We start from the raw sequence: 17,092 nt of genomic DNA on the forward strand, positions 1-17,092 counted from the left end.
CACTTATTGCACAGCTTCTTTCTAGTTCCCTTCTGTACATCATTACTAGGGAGTGATAATGAAGAACTTCTCTAGGAGTTGCAGATGGAAGAAATGATGGGCTTTGTCAGCCATGTGTTGTTGGGAGCCATGTGCTGGCATGACCAAGAAATGCTTTGTGATTATGCAGTAGAAGAGTGGGAGGGAGACTCAGGAGGGAGGGGATGTATGTATCCTTCTAGCTGATACACGCTGTTGTATAGAAGAAACCAACACAACATGGTAAAGCAATTATCCCCCAATTAAAAATAAAAACTTTAAAAAAATTCAACAGAAGAGTTGGAGATTTGTCAAACTCCAACCAAGGCAATCTAAAAATAATACAGTAAGGCAGAATGTGAATTTAATTTGGTAAGGGGAAACCTAATTGATTTCATTATTCCTGATTCAGAGAAAGGCTGTATGAATGAGTCAGGTTGCAGGGGATCTTAACCTCAGTGGGTTGGACCGTGTTTCATGATAATTGGCTTCATTTGTAATCCTATGTATTATAGTATGCATTGAAAATATTATCCTGAGAAGGGATTCCTGGGCTTTGTCAAACTGCCAAAGGAATAGGCCAACAAAGTTAATGATTCCAGGCTTCATAACATAAAAAAGGGACATGAGAGGCCAGAACTGGATGACGGTGCCATCCAACCCTGCTTAGAAAAGAGGTGTGCTGCCAGGCCAGTGTGAGGACCATACACCTGGCAGAAATCTGCCCATTTTAGAGATGGAACCAGCAAGATAACACAGCTTGCTGCCTTGAAACTTTACCCCTCCTTCCTTTGATCAACTAAAGAACCCTCTGGAATCACTCTGAGCACCTCTCGGATGGTTGCTTGAGCAGATGTGAATGCCCCGCCACCTGGTGGTTACATTGTTCATGTCCATTATTAACTTGGCATTCTACTTCCTCTACATCCTTTGGCCTGAGTCTGCATGTGCTGCTGGGGAATTCAGCTCTCATTGCAATTTTTGTAAGGGGCTGGTCAGCCAGCCAGCCTTCTCCGAAAGGAGAATTGCTTCCATTTCAAACCACAGCACTGTTTTTACTAAGAAACTGGAGGAAGTTATTTTTCACTTGCTTTTCATAATGAGGTAGATGCTAACAATTATAATCAAAAGAGATTACTCATTCTTTTTTTTTTTTTACTGATTTACAGGTGGGGAAATCATGCCACCAAAATCTAAGGCAATCTATGGTTCCATGGCTGCATCTTCCTAAATACCTGACCGTGTACCTTGACAACCCGGACATAAGAAGCACTGACCAGCTTCACACAGTCTGAGGTGTATGCAAGGTCCTGCCTAGGCACTGAGAGCGATAAGACACATTTCTGGTGCTCAAGGAGGCCATGATATAGTTGTGTTTGTATAAATATTATAGTGTTATGCCCAACAGGAATGAAAATCTCTAACACTTCATGTTTCTTCCAAGATTTTTGCCACAGTTTCCCCAGATTGGGACCAGTTTCATCCTAGCAGTTTCTGGCACTGGTCAGTATGTATTGGTTTGGCAGAGCTGAAATGCAATGCTGCTTAGGTGTTAGAAGTTAAGTTCTCCCAAGCCCCATACTCATCCTTTGTTGTTCTATATGTGCAAAAAGAATATTCCTGGTGGGGATAAACTGTCATTTGTACAAATGTGGTTTCAACACAAAATCTCCTGTCTTTGGTTGTGTGTTTTTTTTTTTTTTTTTTAAGTTGCAAGACACAGAGATGTGCTCAGAGACATCATGTGCTCAGAGATTTCACAGAGCCATCTTCAGTGGTAGGAATTTCTATAAGGATACATCAGGAAATGATGCACACAACCTCATGAACATGATAATCCCTCAGTGGTGTCCGAGTCTTTGCGACCCCATTGACTGTAGCTCCTCTGTCCATGGAATTCTCCAGGCAGGAACAGTCAAGTGGGCTGCCATTCCCTTCTCCAGCCACAACCTCACAGTCAGGTATTAAGGAAGTGAGATGCCATTCCTGGCTGTTCAGGCTGCTGCAGGAGCCATATCAGAGTCAGGCATCTGTCGCTCCCCGCCCTCCATTCTAATCTCAATACAACACTACTGTAGAGCCTCAGTGTCTATTGCTGTGCCCAGTGCCAATCTACAGCCTCTCTGTCACACCCCAGCGCCTTCTTCCCTGTTGCCCTGTGCTCTATGTCAGAGTGGCTTGTGTCTGCTCCTGGAGGCTCTTGCCCCCTGGCTTCAGTTTCCACTGAGACTTCTCTAGAGAGAATAAGTACTTGAATTGAGTTGACACTCCTTAGTGATGAGCACTGTGAGGTTCTCAGGCTAAACCACTCTGTGGGCTTTTGATCACAGTCACTGACTCAGACCCCAGCGGCTGATCTCATTTGCTCACGGCCAAGATGATGGGGGTCACATAATATCAGGTAAGAAACATGTGGGTCAGAGAGGACTACCAGCTGCTTGGAGGCGGACAGGAGTGGATGAGGAAGGCATTTATCATTTTGAGGCTGTTCATGACAGTCACCAAAGCATCAGTGTTGCCTCAGACCAGAGCCTGACCATATATGAGTCTGTTCCAGAGATAAACATACAGCGAAATACATGCACATTTAGGTGTTATTATTGAGAAGCCGTGTCCTTAATTATAGACTGCATGCTGATCATTTACTGCACCATATGTTCCAAAGCCAGAACTAAAGCTGTCGGTTTCCACTTTCACTCACGTGTGGCTCACACTGAATGTTTTCCAGAGGACCCGTTGCCCAGCGTGTAGGCGGTGAGGGCTCCCGCAAAATCTTTGGATCATATAAAGGGTTTCATTGGCTTCTGTAATTACCTATTTTGGGCTTGATGGAGGAACTGAGAAGCAGGAAAAAAAGATGTTTTGGCTATAAAGTCCATATGTGATGATTTGCTTGTTCCAACAAAAGTGATGATAATAATAATAAAAATAATATTTCGGTCTTGACATTTCCCATTTGGAATGTATGGAATCCTTTAGCCTAAATGCTTCCTGTTGAAAACTTTTCCACCACCTTTTAGGGATGTCTCTTTGGGGCACAAATCCTGCAGGAATTGCTGGCCATCCTGAAAGGTGATCAGACTCCTCCCAACTTTAGCGTTCAAGATTCGACTTTAGGGACACACTGGACCTAATCTCACTGCCTGGGGTTATATAAGTGACAGAAAAGGTGTTGTTTAGTTATTAAGTTGTGTCTTTGTTTTGGGTTGTGACCAACTTCTTATAGCTCAGGGCAGGATACTATATGCTGCACATGACTGGTGGGAGATGGGGTGAGGTTGCTTAGATTTGAGTTTTGAAGTCTCCTAGCCTTATATACCGGAGAAGGCAATGGCACCCCACTCCAGTACTCTTGCCTGGAAAATCCCATGGACGGAGGAGCCTGATAGGCTGTAGTCCATGGGGTCGCTAAGAGTCGGACACGACTGAAGTGACCTAGTAGCAGCTGCAGCAGCAGCCTTACATACGTATGTTACTGGTGAGTGTGATGGTTATTCTGTCTCCCAAGGCCTGGGCTGTCCCTGGTTCTAGGAAAGCCTCTCTCTTGTTACACCTCAGGCCTGTGGGTGGTGATGGTTTCTAGCTGCTGCTAGTCTTTGAGCACGCTTCAGCACCCTGACTACAGGGTCCCTTAACCCTGTCTGTTTGCATATGTGCTCAGTCATGTCCTACCCTTTGCAACCCCATGGACTGTAGCCTGCCAGGCTCCTCTGTCTGTGGGATTTCTCAGGCAAGAATACTGGAATGGGTTGCCACCTCCTTCTCTAGGGGATCTTTCCGAACCAGGGATTGAACCCACATCTCCTGCACTGGCAGGCAAATTCTTTACCACTGAGCCACTGGGAATCCTTGTCTGTATTGCTGCAAACAATTCCTTCACTAGAAAGGCTTCCTCAAAAATCCCAGGCTATAACACCATCTGTCTAAGTTCAGGACCTTGACTGAAACATCTAATATACAAACATCTTTACTGTAAGATAGTTGGGCTTCCAAAGTAGATGCCTCCCATTTTCATTTCCGAGATTTTTTTAATGTGACAGTATCTTACATTTATCAGCTTAAAATATGGTCTTTATATTTTTAATAGTATATTTATAGACAGCTGCAATTTTGCTTCCAGTTTTGATCCTGGCCAAAATGAAATGAATGTCTTAAGGAAGATCATTACAGTTCAATCGCTGAAGGCCTGATTTCCTTTAGCAATATTTTTTCACTAATAAATATTTCCTTATACAAACGAAGTACCTGTTTAACTCACAATTGTTAGATATGTGCATTTAGCATTTCATATTGCATTCAGCCAGATAAAAAGAAGCTCAAAAATTCAGATTTTCAGAAAAGGGGACAAGTGGAAGGACAGAACAAAAAATAAGCCAATTATATTGTAAACTTTCATGAATTGGTTATTTTATAGTCCGAATTTCTGATTATCATGTCAGGGGCTGAACTTATCTCTTGTTTGCAAATCCACTCTTCACAGTGTCCAGGTTTTCAGGACTTCCTTCCTCCCAGAATTCCTGTCCTCCCCACGTGCCTCAGCAGCACCCAGGAGCTCTGCATCCGGTCCTTGTGGCTGATTCATGCCCTGGAACTGGCCCTTCCTCACTGCTCCTTCTCTCACGTTCCACGTCATCATCCAGCTTAATCAAATGCAACCTCCTCATGAACTCATTCCTGATTCTCTCAACAGAAGACTTTTTTCTCTTTCTTCTGAACCCTCAAAGTGCTTCACGGTTCCTCTCTTCTGACCCCCATTATGTTCAAACTTTCTTTATAGGGCTAGTAGTTAAATGTACACACTGATGTCATCTCCTGAAGTTAAATTCTTATGTGAATATTTACTAGGTAAATGACCTTGTGCAAGTTACACAATTTTTTTTTGTGCCTCAGTTTCCTCATCTGAAAAAAAAATCAAGCATAATAATTGTGACTAACATGGTACTTATAAAGATGTAAAGTATGCATGACATCAGTGCCTGCACATTGAAAGTGTTCAATAAAGGCCAGCTATTGTTTTTTGTCATGGATTATCTTACCTTTTAACCATAGGTTCCTTACTGGGAAGACCCTACATGTATGTATCTTCATCTTCTCCATAGTTTGGTGCATGGCTCTGAGTAGGTGCTCAGTAAACTTTAATGAAGCCGGCAAGATCCTACATCCTGGTAAAACCAAGAATAGATGTCAGGCCAAAACGCAGTGAATATCAAGGATGAAACGGTACTCTCTTCACTTCTTCATGTGCTGTATTCCCCTCATTTCACTGTAACCTGCTTCAGTACCACCTGTGCTACTGGGATTGCCATCAGGTCACCAGAGATGTCTTACCTGCTGGGTTCAAGCACTGCTGAACTGGCACTGGCTGCTTCGTTTCTCTGGAATCTCTCTTCTCTTTTTACGTTGCCTGCACCACATGCCACGGCTTCTTCAATTAATCTCACCGACTTTTCCTCTTCTGGACCTTTTGTGGGGTTTCATTCTCTCCATGACTCTCACATTGCATACTCAAGGGTTTAATGTGAGATTCCTATTTCTTTTTATTCAACATATTATTTCTGGGAATCACTACTACCCTCATGATTTTCACTACTCTGTATATGCCATATGCCAAGGATGTCCCTATTTATACAATATAAACATCTCCCCTGCATTTCAGACTCAAAAATCCAGCTGAGCACTAGACAGCTCATCCTGGATTCTCCATAGATATCTCAAATTCCATAGCATATGCCAAAAATAGCACATGACCCTCTTCCCCACTACACAGCTCTTCCTTCTGTGTATTTTCATCTCTGTTGGCAGAACCACCATTTACTCTGACACTGGGAGTTAAGCATGACCATGTAAGTGTGTGTATCTGTGTGTGTGTGTTCTCAGTCCCTCGGCTGTGTCCAGCTCTATGCAATGCTATGGACTGTAGCCTGCCAGGCTCCTCTGTCCATGGGATTTCTCAGGCAAGAATACTAGAGTGGATTGCCATTTCCTTCTCCAGGAGATCCTCCCGATCCAGGGTTTGAACCCTAGTCTCTTACATCTCCTGTATTTGGCAGGTGGATTCTTTACCGCTGAGCCACCTGGTGACCCTACCTCCCATTCAAATCCCATATCATATTAATCATTAAGTTCTGCCGATTTCATGAGCTAAATATCAGTTCGATTCATCCTCAAACAGATAGCATTATCTTAGGTTAGGTATCACATCTTACCTGGCTATCTGCATGACTATTCTAACATTCCATCTCCCTTGAATCCTTTTTCCTTACAGCTGTAAGAATGATCACCTGTGAAGCACATGCTTAAACTTTGAAACTCTGCCTGGTGGTACACGAACAGCTCCCCATTGCCTACAGGTGAAGGTGGTATTTAATGTGGCATTTGTTTCCTTGCTTTGGTCCTGGTCTACCTCTCCAGCCTCTTTCTCTGTACTCCCTGCCACACTTTATGCTTCACAACACAGTAGCCTTCATCTTCTTTTCACATAGCATACAACTTCCCGTCTCTCTGCCTTCACTTGCACCATCCCTTCTGCCTGAAACAACTCCCATTTGTTTTGGCTAACTCCTCCTGCAAGACTCTGTTCAGGCACCATCTCCTACAGGAAAGCTTAGTGGGGCTGTGGGTGAGCTGGGAGGAAGATGCAAAGCTAAGGCACTGGATGGACCCTGGAAAGGGGACCTTTTCATCCCATCAGCAGCGGCCAGGTGCATCTGTTTCCTAGGATGGCCAGATAAATTCCCACTAACTTAGCAGCTTAAACCACACATGGGTATTATCTTACAGGTCTGTAGGTTGGAAGGTAAATATTTCTTCAGCTGTCAGCTGAGGGCTGTTCACAGGTTCCAGAAGCCTTTCCTTGGCTTATGACCCTGCTCCTACATCATCAAAGCCAGCAACTGTGGGGCACTTCCCTCTCACGCTTCTAATCTCTCCTCTGCTTCTTCCAGTTAATCTTTCTGGCCTGGTCTTCTCTGCTTTCTTCTTCTGATTTTAAGAGCTCATATAGTTAGACCAGCCCACCTAGATAGTCTGGGGCTTCTCAGGTGGCTCAGTGGTAAAGAGTCTGCCAATGCAGGAGATGCAGGTTTGATCCCTGGGTCGGGAAGATCTCCTGGAGAGGGAAACAGCAACCCACTCCAGTATTGTTACCTGAGAAATCCAATGGACAGAGGAGCCTGGTGGGCTACAGTCCATGCGCTTGCAAAAGAGCTGGTAGCAACTAAACAACAACAACCTAGATAGTCTAGGAAAATCTCTCCCTCTTGAAGTCATTAACCTCAATTATCTCTGTAAGTCCCTTTGCCATGGAAAGTAACATATTTGCAGGCTCTAGGAGGCAGTTATTCTGCCTACCATACTAAGGTTGAGACAGGCAGTAAAAGCCTGAGATAATCTGATTTGAATTCTATGTTCACAGAATTCATAATTGATCATTTTCCTTTGTATTATTTTGTTATGTAGATTTCCAACTTTAGATTCACATTTTGAATCTAAGGCATGTAGGCAGGGACTCAGCTCTGTCTGATTCATTTTCTGTTGTTTTTAGTCACTAAATTGTGTCTGACTCTCTGCAACCCCATGAACTATAGCCTGCTAAGCTCCTTTGTCCATGGGATTTTCCAGGCAAGAATACTGGAGTGGGTTGCTATTTCCTTCTCCAGGGGATTTTCCAGACCCAGGGATCGAACCAGCATCTCCTGCATTGACAGGCAGATTCTTTACTGCTGTGCCACCAGAGAAGCCCCTGGTTCATTTGGTAAGTACTTAAAGAAATGTTAAGTGTGCATAACTTCTCAGGGTATTTACTTGGAGGTCTTGTGCAGGAAGGTATTCACAGGTGTGCCAGTTATGGAAAAACGCCAGGAAAGCCAGTTTGGAAGATGACTGCAAATCAATAGATGGAATTCTATTATTAAAAATTTACAACATTCGCTAAAGATTCAATAAGGTTAAATAAACTTCAGAAAAAACTTATTACATGAGGAACAATCACAACAGAAAGCAATAAAGAATTTTTTAAGCAAATTAGAACTATTAAAAGACATATTATTATAGAAGAAAAGTTTACTTAAAAATTGCCATCCAATAGGATTTTGTATTTCTTTCCTATAAAAATTGTTAAAGCAGAAAGAGTTGAATTTATTGGTGCTTATGAAGTATTTGCTAGGACAATATTTATTTAATGAATTAATTCCTTCTTTTAAGAAATCATTATGATTCGCTAAATATAATACTTCTACCTTTAAGGGATTTTACAAACAATGTACTTTAATTTCCTGCCCTCTAGTGACAAAAATAATGTATTCATGCCTTTATATGGAACAAATTCTGTTAGTATCAGGAAATAAAGTTGCATAAGAGGGTTTGGGAACAAAAAATAGAAAGTTTGGCTATCATGATTAATGTACAATAACCATTTTAGTTTGGCAAAAATTTTTATTCAGAGTCAAATACATGACTTTAAACTGTGAAGCAAAAATCAATGTGTTGTTTCTAGCTATCCCTTGGCCTATATCTTTATAATTAGAAGGTATATACCATGGGCAGAGGAGCCTGGCAGGCTACAGTCCACAGGGTTGCAGAGTTGGACACGATGGCATCGACCTAGCATGCACACGTGCACTATAGAGAACTCAGTATCAACCAGAAAATTTACAATTTCAAAATGTTTAATCTTAAATAGCAGAAATGAAGGAAATTTACTGATTGTAAAAATTCTCCCAGGGCTTCTCTGGTGGCTCAATGGATAAGAATGCCTGCCAATGCAGGAGACATGGGTTCGATCCTTGGATCAGGAAGATCCCACATGCCACGGAGCAACTAATCCAGCGTGTCACAAGTACTGAGCCTGTGCTCTAGAGCCTGGGAACCACAACGAAGAAGCCCACGTGCCAGAACTGCAGAAGCCTAGAGCCCATGCTCCACAACAAGGAAAGCCTCTGCAATGAGAAACCCATATACTGCAACAAGAGTAGTCCCTGCTCGCTGCAACTAGAGAAAAGTCCATGCAGCAACACAGACCCAGCACAGCCAAAAATAAATAAATTTCAAAAATAAAGTCAAAAACTAAAAATTTCTCCCAATATTGTTTTTAAGTCCAGGCAATAATCAGTTCGATAATCAGGCTGGGAGTTAAAGCCTGAGATAACAAATAATCAAACTGGCTGACTATTATGATAAGACTAAACGAGAGAGAGTTACTAGATTTGATTAAGTGTGACATTAAAATTTTTGGTATTCTAATTACAGACTGCATTATTGCTTTCACTGTCCAAACATTTTGGTGTTCCTGGGGTACAGGAATGTACCTGGCACTTGTGCAATTATCATCAACAAATGCACTGAGTGTCTACTCTGTGCTAGACTGTCTCAGTTGCTCAATGACGGAGTTAAAAGAAGAAGGAGCTCATTCCACATGCCACACTCCCAGACTTTGATGGAGCTCTGGGCTCCTGCAACCCAGATGGTGACTCTGTGTTCTGATGTAGTATAGACTAGGTCACTGCCTCTCATCTGTGGTGATCTTCTAAACTCTATTTCCCTACCTTGTGGGGCACGTGGGATAGGAGAGGACAGGAATATGTTTCATTGGGGCTGGAGGGCCTTGCTGAAAATGTGAGCTCCAGGGCCAGCTATTTCTGTAGCCACCCATCATTGTCAGTCACAGTGCGGTTCCAGTGCCTCTCTTTACCAAGCACGGCCAGAAGGCCCCTTGGAAGTGTGTGAGCTCTTCATTGGCTTTCCAGGTGACTGTCCCTGTGTGAACAGTAGGGTAGAGTAGGATAAAAGGTGGAAGAGTTAGTCACTCAGTTGTGTCCAACTCTTTGTGACCCCATGGACTGTATCCCACCAGGCTCCTCTGTCCATGGGATTCTCCAGGCAAGAATACCAGAATGGGTTGCCATTTCCTTCTCCAGGGGATCTTCTTGACCCAGGGATTGAACCCAGGTCTCCTGTAATGCAGGCAGATTCTTTGGTGTTTGAGCCACTGGGGGAGGGGCGACTCAGATGGTAAAGAGCAGGATGACATCCTCCCCAAATGTGATAGGTTGTGGACTGGCACACTCTATGCTGGGCCCTCACTCACTGCACGTTTCCTGTGGACCTTACTCTACTCCTTAACAGCAGCCTCATCAGGTGGGTGTTAACATCCCCACTTACAGACAGGTAACTGATAGAGAGAGGCTATACCTATAGTCATGCTCAGAACCCATGTCTGGACCATTATTTATGGATTTAGTTGACTTAAAAGACAATGGCAGATGGTGTTAGTGAAAAGGGTAAGTAATAGTTTGGCATCTTTATAAATGCTAACTTTTAATCTTTAATATAGATTTTATCTCAGTTTTCAAGTGAGGAAACGGAAGTTAAATTGTCCAAGGCCACACAGCTAATAAATGGAAAAGCCTGGAACTGAACCCAGATTGACCTGACTTCCCTCTGCCAGAGATCAAGTGGTGTATGTGTGAGTGTGTGGGGTTCCTCACCATCCAAAGGCCAATTTTCATGCCCAATTCAACAATCAATCATGGCCCTCTTGTTCTGGAACTGGGATCTTCTCCTTGGACTCTTCTCCTGGCACTTTCCGGGCAGCCCCTATACAGCTTCGGAGCTTTGCAATGAGCCATGACTGTTCCTCACCTTCTGCCTCTCCACTCAGATTCAGACTGGATTGAAGGACAATTTGGTCTCCTGTAATGGACCTCGTGGGGCTTCCCTGGTGGCTCAGTGGTAAAGAATCCACCTGCCAATGCAGGAGACACAGGTTCAATCCCTGGGTTGGGAAGATCCCCTGGAGAAGGAAATGACAACCCACTCCATGGACAGAAGAATCCCACGGACAGAAGAGCCCGGCAGGCGACAGTCCATGGGGTTGCAAAGAGCTGGACGTGACTGAGCAACTAAGCAACAACAACGGACCTTATGACCAGAATAGGACAGTGACAAGAGCATCTGCTTCAAAAAATGAAAAAACAGACCTCACTTAAAAGGCACATTGGGGCATGTTATAACGAGAGAACATTCAAGGAAAGAGAAAAGGAGAGAAAGAGGCCACAGACAGCTGTTCTTAAACCTCTTCAATACTGCCATGGGAGCCAGAAACAAGAGAAGCGGGGGCTTCTGCTGTCTGGAACTCACTGGGGCTTTTACTGCCAAGAATGAAACATCTGCAAATTTCTTGATTTTTTTTTTCTTTCTTAATGACAGTTTGGTCTCTTGAAAGCCAGAAGAAGCAATGAGAGGAGCTGCTCCTCCTTATAGAATTCCAATAAGAAATCTTGTAAGTAGGTGATCTTATGGACTGTAAATGCATCTCAAATGCTGCCTCCTTGGCATGAAGACCATGGGGCTTGGTTAGGGTGGAAGGAGGGAAGGCATTTACTTTTGGAGCTTAGACACTTTGCCAGGCTGGGGTGGCTTGTGACACAGTCACTCTGAGGACAGGACCACTAGTAAACGGTGGAGAGATGCTAAATGAGAGGTGAGATAATGGCCAAGATGCCCTTAACCTATGTATTAATAATATATTGGGCTGGCCAAAAAGTTCATTTGGGTTTTTCCATAGGATAATAAGGAAAATCCTGAACGAACTTTCTTGCCAACCCAATATAATAATATTAATACTGAAACAAAGCAACTCTACTGGAAGGGACAGACATATGTCCATCAGATCTTAAGTCTAACGCCCTAACCACTCAGCCAGAGGATGAGATGGTAGGATGGCATCATTGACTCAATGGACATAAACTTGAGCAAACTCTGGGAGATAGTGAAGGATAAGGAAGCCTGGTGTGCTGCAGTCCATGGGGTCACAGAGAATTGGACACAACTGAGTGACTGAATAACACCAACAAAACAAAGAGGAGAAAACCTCACTGTATCTTCTTTCTTCCTAGTCTACCAAAAAGGTTCTATTACCTGGACCTAGAATCCTGCTGCTGTTGGAACAATGGCCCAGGTATGTCATGATCTGGCTTAACTGTTGTGAGCCATCCGGGAAATTATCCACCATTTATTTCCACAAGAGGATACATTCTGAGTTCCAGTTAGTCAACTTTCCAATGCATTTTTGGGAAGGCAATCAGGTTTTAAATTGGGAATGGCCTGAAGCGCCTCATTAGCATTCCTGTGTGCCAATGCATGTAATCCTATTGAAAATGTGCTTTAAGAACTCATTCAGCAAAAATCAGAAATTCATATATACTAAAGAAAGTAATGATCTTTATCACATTGTAAGGGTACAGGGAAGATGTACTGGTTGGGGCAGGTATTTCTGTATTAATAGTTAAAGGAGACTAACTCAAGGCAAAATAAGCTGAAAGACCAATTATAATTTCAGAATACTGAATGGCATGTCTGTTTTAGTTAAGAGTTTCCGTATGTAGCTGTAGGATAGTTCTGCACTTTTGGAAAGTCCTCAATTTTTTTCTTCGTAAGCTTAACATACATCAATCTCTCTCTCTCTCTCCCCCTTCACCCACTGGCACCCATTCCTGTATGTTTTGGCTTAGCCTTTCCCATAGTACATAGCTGTGACTGTGAAAATTATGTGCAGTGGTTTAAAAAATTTGCAAGGAGACATATAATGTTAAATGTTAAGTTGTATTCCATTTACAACGTTGCATTTCCAAGCATAATATGGTACAAAAATACTGATTACTAATTTCTAAATCATAGTTCTTTTTATCATCTACCTTATATTCTATGCGTTTTTATTCTTTTTCATCTGACATCTGCTGGTAATCTGTTTGTCAATTAAATTTGATGTCTCTTGAGAGTCCCTTGGGCTGAAAGGAGATCCAACCAGTCCATCCTAAAGGAAATCAGTCCTGAATATTCATTGGAAGGACTGATGCTGAAGCTGAAACTCCAATATTTTGGCCACCTGATGTGAAGAGCTGACTCATTTGAAAAGACCCTGATGCTGGGAAAGATTGAGGGCAGGAGGAGAAGGGGACGACAGAGGATGAGATGGCTGGATGGCATCACTGACTCAATGGACATGGGTTTGGGTGGACTCTGGGAGTTGGTGATGGACAGGGAGGCCTGGCGTGCTGCGGTTCATGGGGTCACAAAGAGTTGGACACGACTGAGCAACTGAACTGAACTGAATACTTCCTTTAGTGTTGTCTATTGAGGGATTTTGCTTTTTTCAAATAAAAATGTAGTCCTCCCAGGCCTTTTCATTTAGATAACACTGTTCTTCATTTGATGACTTCCCAAGTGGCGCAGAGGTAAAGAATTCGCTTGCCAATGCAGATGCAAGAGACCTGGGTTTGATCCCTGGGTCAGGAGGATCTGGAGTAGGAGACAGAAACCCACCCCAGAATTCTTGCCTGGGAAATTCCATGGACAGAGGAGCCTGGCGGGCTACAGCAGTCCATGGGGTCACAAAGAGTTGGACATGACCGAGCACACACGCATTGCACGCACTTTATTCTATTGAGAGAACAAAGGCCTTCTTCCTAAATGCTTCTGAGAAGACAGCGTTATACACACTGATTTTTGTTTTTAAGATGATATCCTAGGAAACTGCCTGCCAAGCAAAGTCAAGACAGTGGGGGTCAAGGTCTATGGTGTGGTCATGGCAACTGTGTGAGACCTGCAGGACACAATTCACCCAGGACACCTTAAGTCTTCCTCTTACACTCTCTTCATTGGCCAATTCATCCTCAGAAAGTGACTGCAAATTTTCTGTCTGCAGGAAGAGAGAAAAGTCTAACCTGTAAGGAATGTGCAATTATTTATAACTGACTTTTAGCTGTTTGTTTTTGTTTGACTTCCATATACTCTCATGATAAGAGGTGAGTGATCAAAGCTCCATCTTCCTCCCCTCATCACTCCCCATCGCTTGCATTATCACTTGCACCTCCTTCTCCTCCCCCATCCATGGAAAAACTGTCTTCCACAAAACCGGTCCCTGGTGCCAAAAAGGTTGGGGATCGCTTATCCATTCTGATCATTCTTTTTCCTGTCTAGTGTCTCCATGTCAGTTTTTGCAGACTTCTACTAGGGCATTTAATGACATTGTATTATAACTTGTTTTTATTCAAATATAGTTTGGTATGCACCCTTTCTCCTAGCTAGAATGTAAGCTTCTAAAATGCAGAAACCATAATTTTTTTTTCATTTTTATATCATGGAGCTTCATTCACTATATGTCTTAACTGAGAAAAATAAGAAAAGATGAACTATTTTCCAGGTAAAACTATCATTGCTTCACTGCTACCTATTCATTGCAGTATAGGTTTTGTCAGAGAAGCAAGATGATACCAGGGTTCTAAGAGAGGAATGAAACAGAATATACAACATTTGATTGCATGAACAAGGGGAGAACATAATCTTTCTTATTCAGATAACCAGGTGCTATGCAGGAAGGACAAATCCAGCAGGACCCCTCTACCCACCCACCCAGCCACCTGAAGTGGCTGTCTTCAGCTGTGGCTGGGGTGGGCTGGCAGCCTGGATGAGAGGAGGATTCTGAAATGAAAAGTGGGAAGACAACCAAGGGAGACCTTATCAACCTTAGTCCTGTTCTGCTTTAAGTCTTTTTTTCTTTTTTTGGTCAAGTTTTATATTAGGGTAAATTTGGTTGGAAAGATAGTGCTAAGTCGTGTCTGACTCTTGAAATCCTATGGACTGTAGTCCCCCAGACTCCTCTGTCCATGGGTTTCTCCAGGCAAGAGTACTGGAGTGGGTTGCCATTTCCTTCTCCAGGGGAACTTCTGGACCCAGGAATTGAACCCAGGTCTCCTGCATTGCATACAGATGCTTCACCAATCGAGCCACAAGGGAAGCCCTTGGTTGGAAAACCATAGAAGATGACACCTGCTTTATATCCCTGTATGTGTTCAAATAAAGACACTGAAGCTGGAAAGCAAGATGGCAGGACAGATGGCCAACTTTGGATGGCTGCGAGGGGGTGGGATGGGCTGCCCTCCTCCACCTCCTGTTTCTCCTGGAAAGTTTATGCATTTGTCACGGTGTGAAAAGGTGGGAAAACAATGTCAGGGAGGATGCTTGAATATATAATTTGAAGGCAAAAATGTCATGACACTACGTAAAGCAGCGAATGCCAAAGGCCACTTCCTTCAAGTACAAGAAGATGCTGACTTGGATTGTATTCTGATATGGATATTCTTACTGCGTCTTAGTTGTGAATTTGAAGTCCTGGGGTCCCGGGTGTGTCTAGCATGTGACTGGGTGGTCAGCAGGGGTGGGGAGTGAGAGGTGCAGGCAGGACATACTGAAATTGCCAACTGTCTTTAAGCCGGGAGGAGAACCAGCCTCCAGGGTCTAGGCTCTGTCCCCACGGAGTTTGTGCTCTGGGGGATTCCATCAAGAGGTGCATGGAGATGGGAGTGGTATTCCCTTGGATTTTAACCTGTAGAATCCCAGTGGGATATGATTGGAGAACCAGGTGAGGGAGAGTAGGGGACTCTGGGGCCACAGAGCAGAAATCCTCCACTGCAGTCCACAGGGCTCAGCAGTTTAACCCCTGAGGGATGCTAAGTGGTGGCAGAGGCCCATGACCCGTCATCAGCTCCTTCATCTTTAGATATTGATGGAATGGAGTTGAGTGATTCTATAGCCCCATCAAAATGATGAGCATCTAGTACCGTAAAGCACGTATATCTGCGGAGATTTTTTTTTAAGCCCAATATTTTGCTTCTTGCTACAGGAACCAGTTTAGAAAGCAGCCCTGTGCCTTCAGGCTTTAGTGATCTGGGAGGAAAGCACATGGAGCCACATGTTTTGCTCCTAGATTGAAAGGGAAAAGCATTCCTGAGTCAAAGGAGCAGCGTGTGCTTCACTGAGGGCAGAGGGTGTGAATTTCATCATCCCTCAAAACCTGCTATGGGGCTTAACTGGATATTGCTTTCTGGATAGAATGCCATCAGAAGAGAAGCAAATCCCTCATGAATAAATTCATTCTCTTGTGAACCTAACTGCAAAGGTAGTATGGCATTCATTTAATAAAGGCAGACTTCAGCAGTCCAGAGTTGTATCAATCTGCTGTTAGCTCCTTCAGAAAACTGTTTCAAGTCTTATTAAATTATTAGATATGTGCTCTTCTTACCCCTGAGCAAAGAAAACACCTGGAAGTGTGGCTGGGATATCTAGGACTAGGGCATATATTATGCAAATGTGAAAACAAGACCCGTTAGCAAATGCCACAATCTTGGGACAGAGACCCAAGAATTATTCATCTCTCTGATTTTTTGCTACCAGGGTCTTAAAAATAAATCACAGCTTGAAATCCTTCACCATTAGAAGATCATTCCTAAGTTTTACTGTCAATGAGGTTCTCAAGGCAAGAATACTAAAGTGGTTTATTGTTCCCGTCCCCAGTGGACCACAATTTAGAAAAGATAGGAATCAGGGATCAAATAGCCAACATCCACTGGATCATAGAGAAAGCAAGGGAATTCCAGAAAGGCATCTACTTCTGCTTCTCTGATTATATCAAAGCCTTTGACTGTGGATTACAACAAACTGTGGAAAATTCTTCAAGAGATGGGAATACCACACCACCTTTCCTGCCTCCTGAGAAACCTGTATGTAGGTCAAGAAGCAACAATTAGAACTAGACATGGAACAACAGACTGTTCCAATTTGGGAAAGAAGTACGTCAAGGCTGTATAATATTACCCTGTTTATTTAACTTATATGCAAAGTACCTCATGTGAAATGACAAAGTGGATGAACTCCTGGAATCAAGATTTCCAGGAGAAATACTAACAACCTCAGATATGCAGATGATACCACTCTAATGGCAGAAAGCAAAGAGGTACTAACGAGCCTCTTAATGAGGGTGAAAGAGGAAAGTGAAAAGGCTGGCTTAAAACTCAACATTCAAAAAACTAACATCATGGCATCCAATCTCATCACTTCATGGCAAATAGATGGAGAAACAATGGGAACAGTTACAGAGTTTATTTTCTTGGCTCCAAAATCACTGCAGATGGTGGCTGCAGCCATGAAATTAAAAGATGCTTGCTCCTTGGAAGAAAAGCTATGAATAACCAAGAGAGCATATTGAAAAGCAGAAACATCACTTTGCCAACAAAGGTCT

Source organism: Bos javanicus, chromosome 14 (assembly GCF_032452875.1).
Source record: "Bos javanicus breed banteng chromosome 14, ARS-OSU_banteng_1.0, whole genome shotgun sequence".
NCBI lineage: Eukaryota > Metazoa > Chordata > Mammalia > Artiodactyla > Bovidae > Bos > Bos javanicus.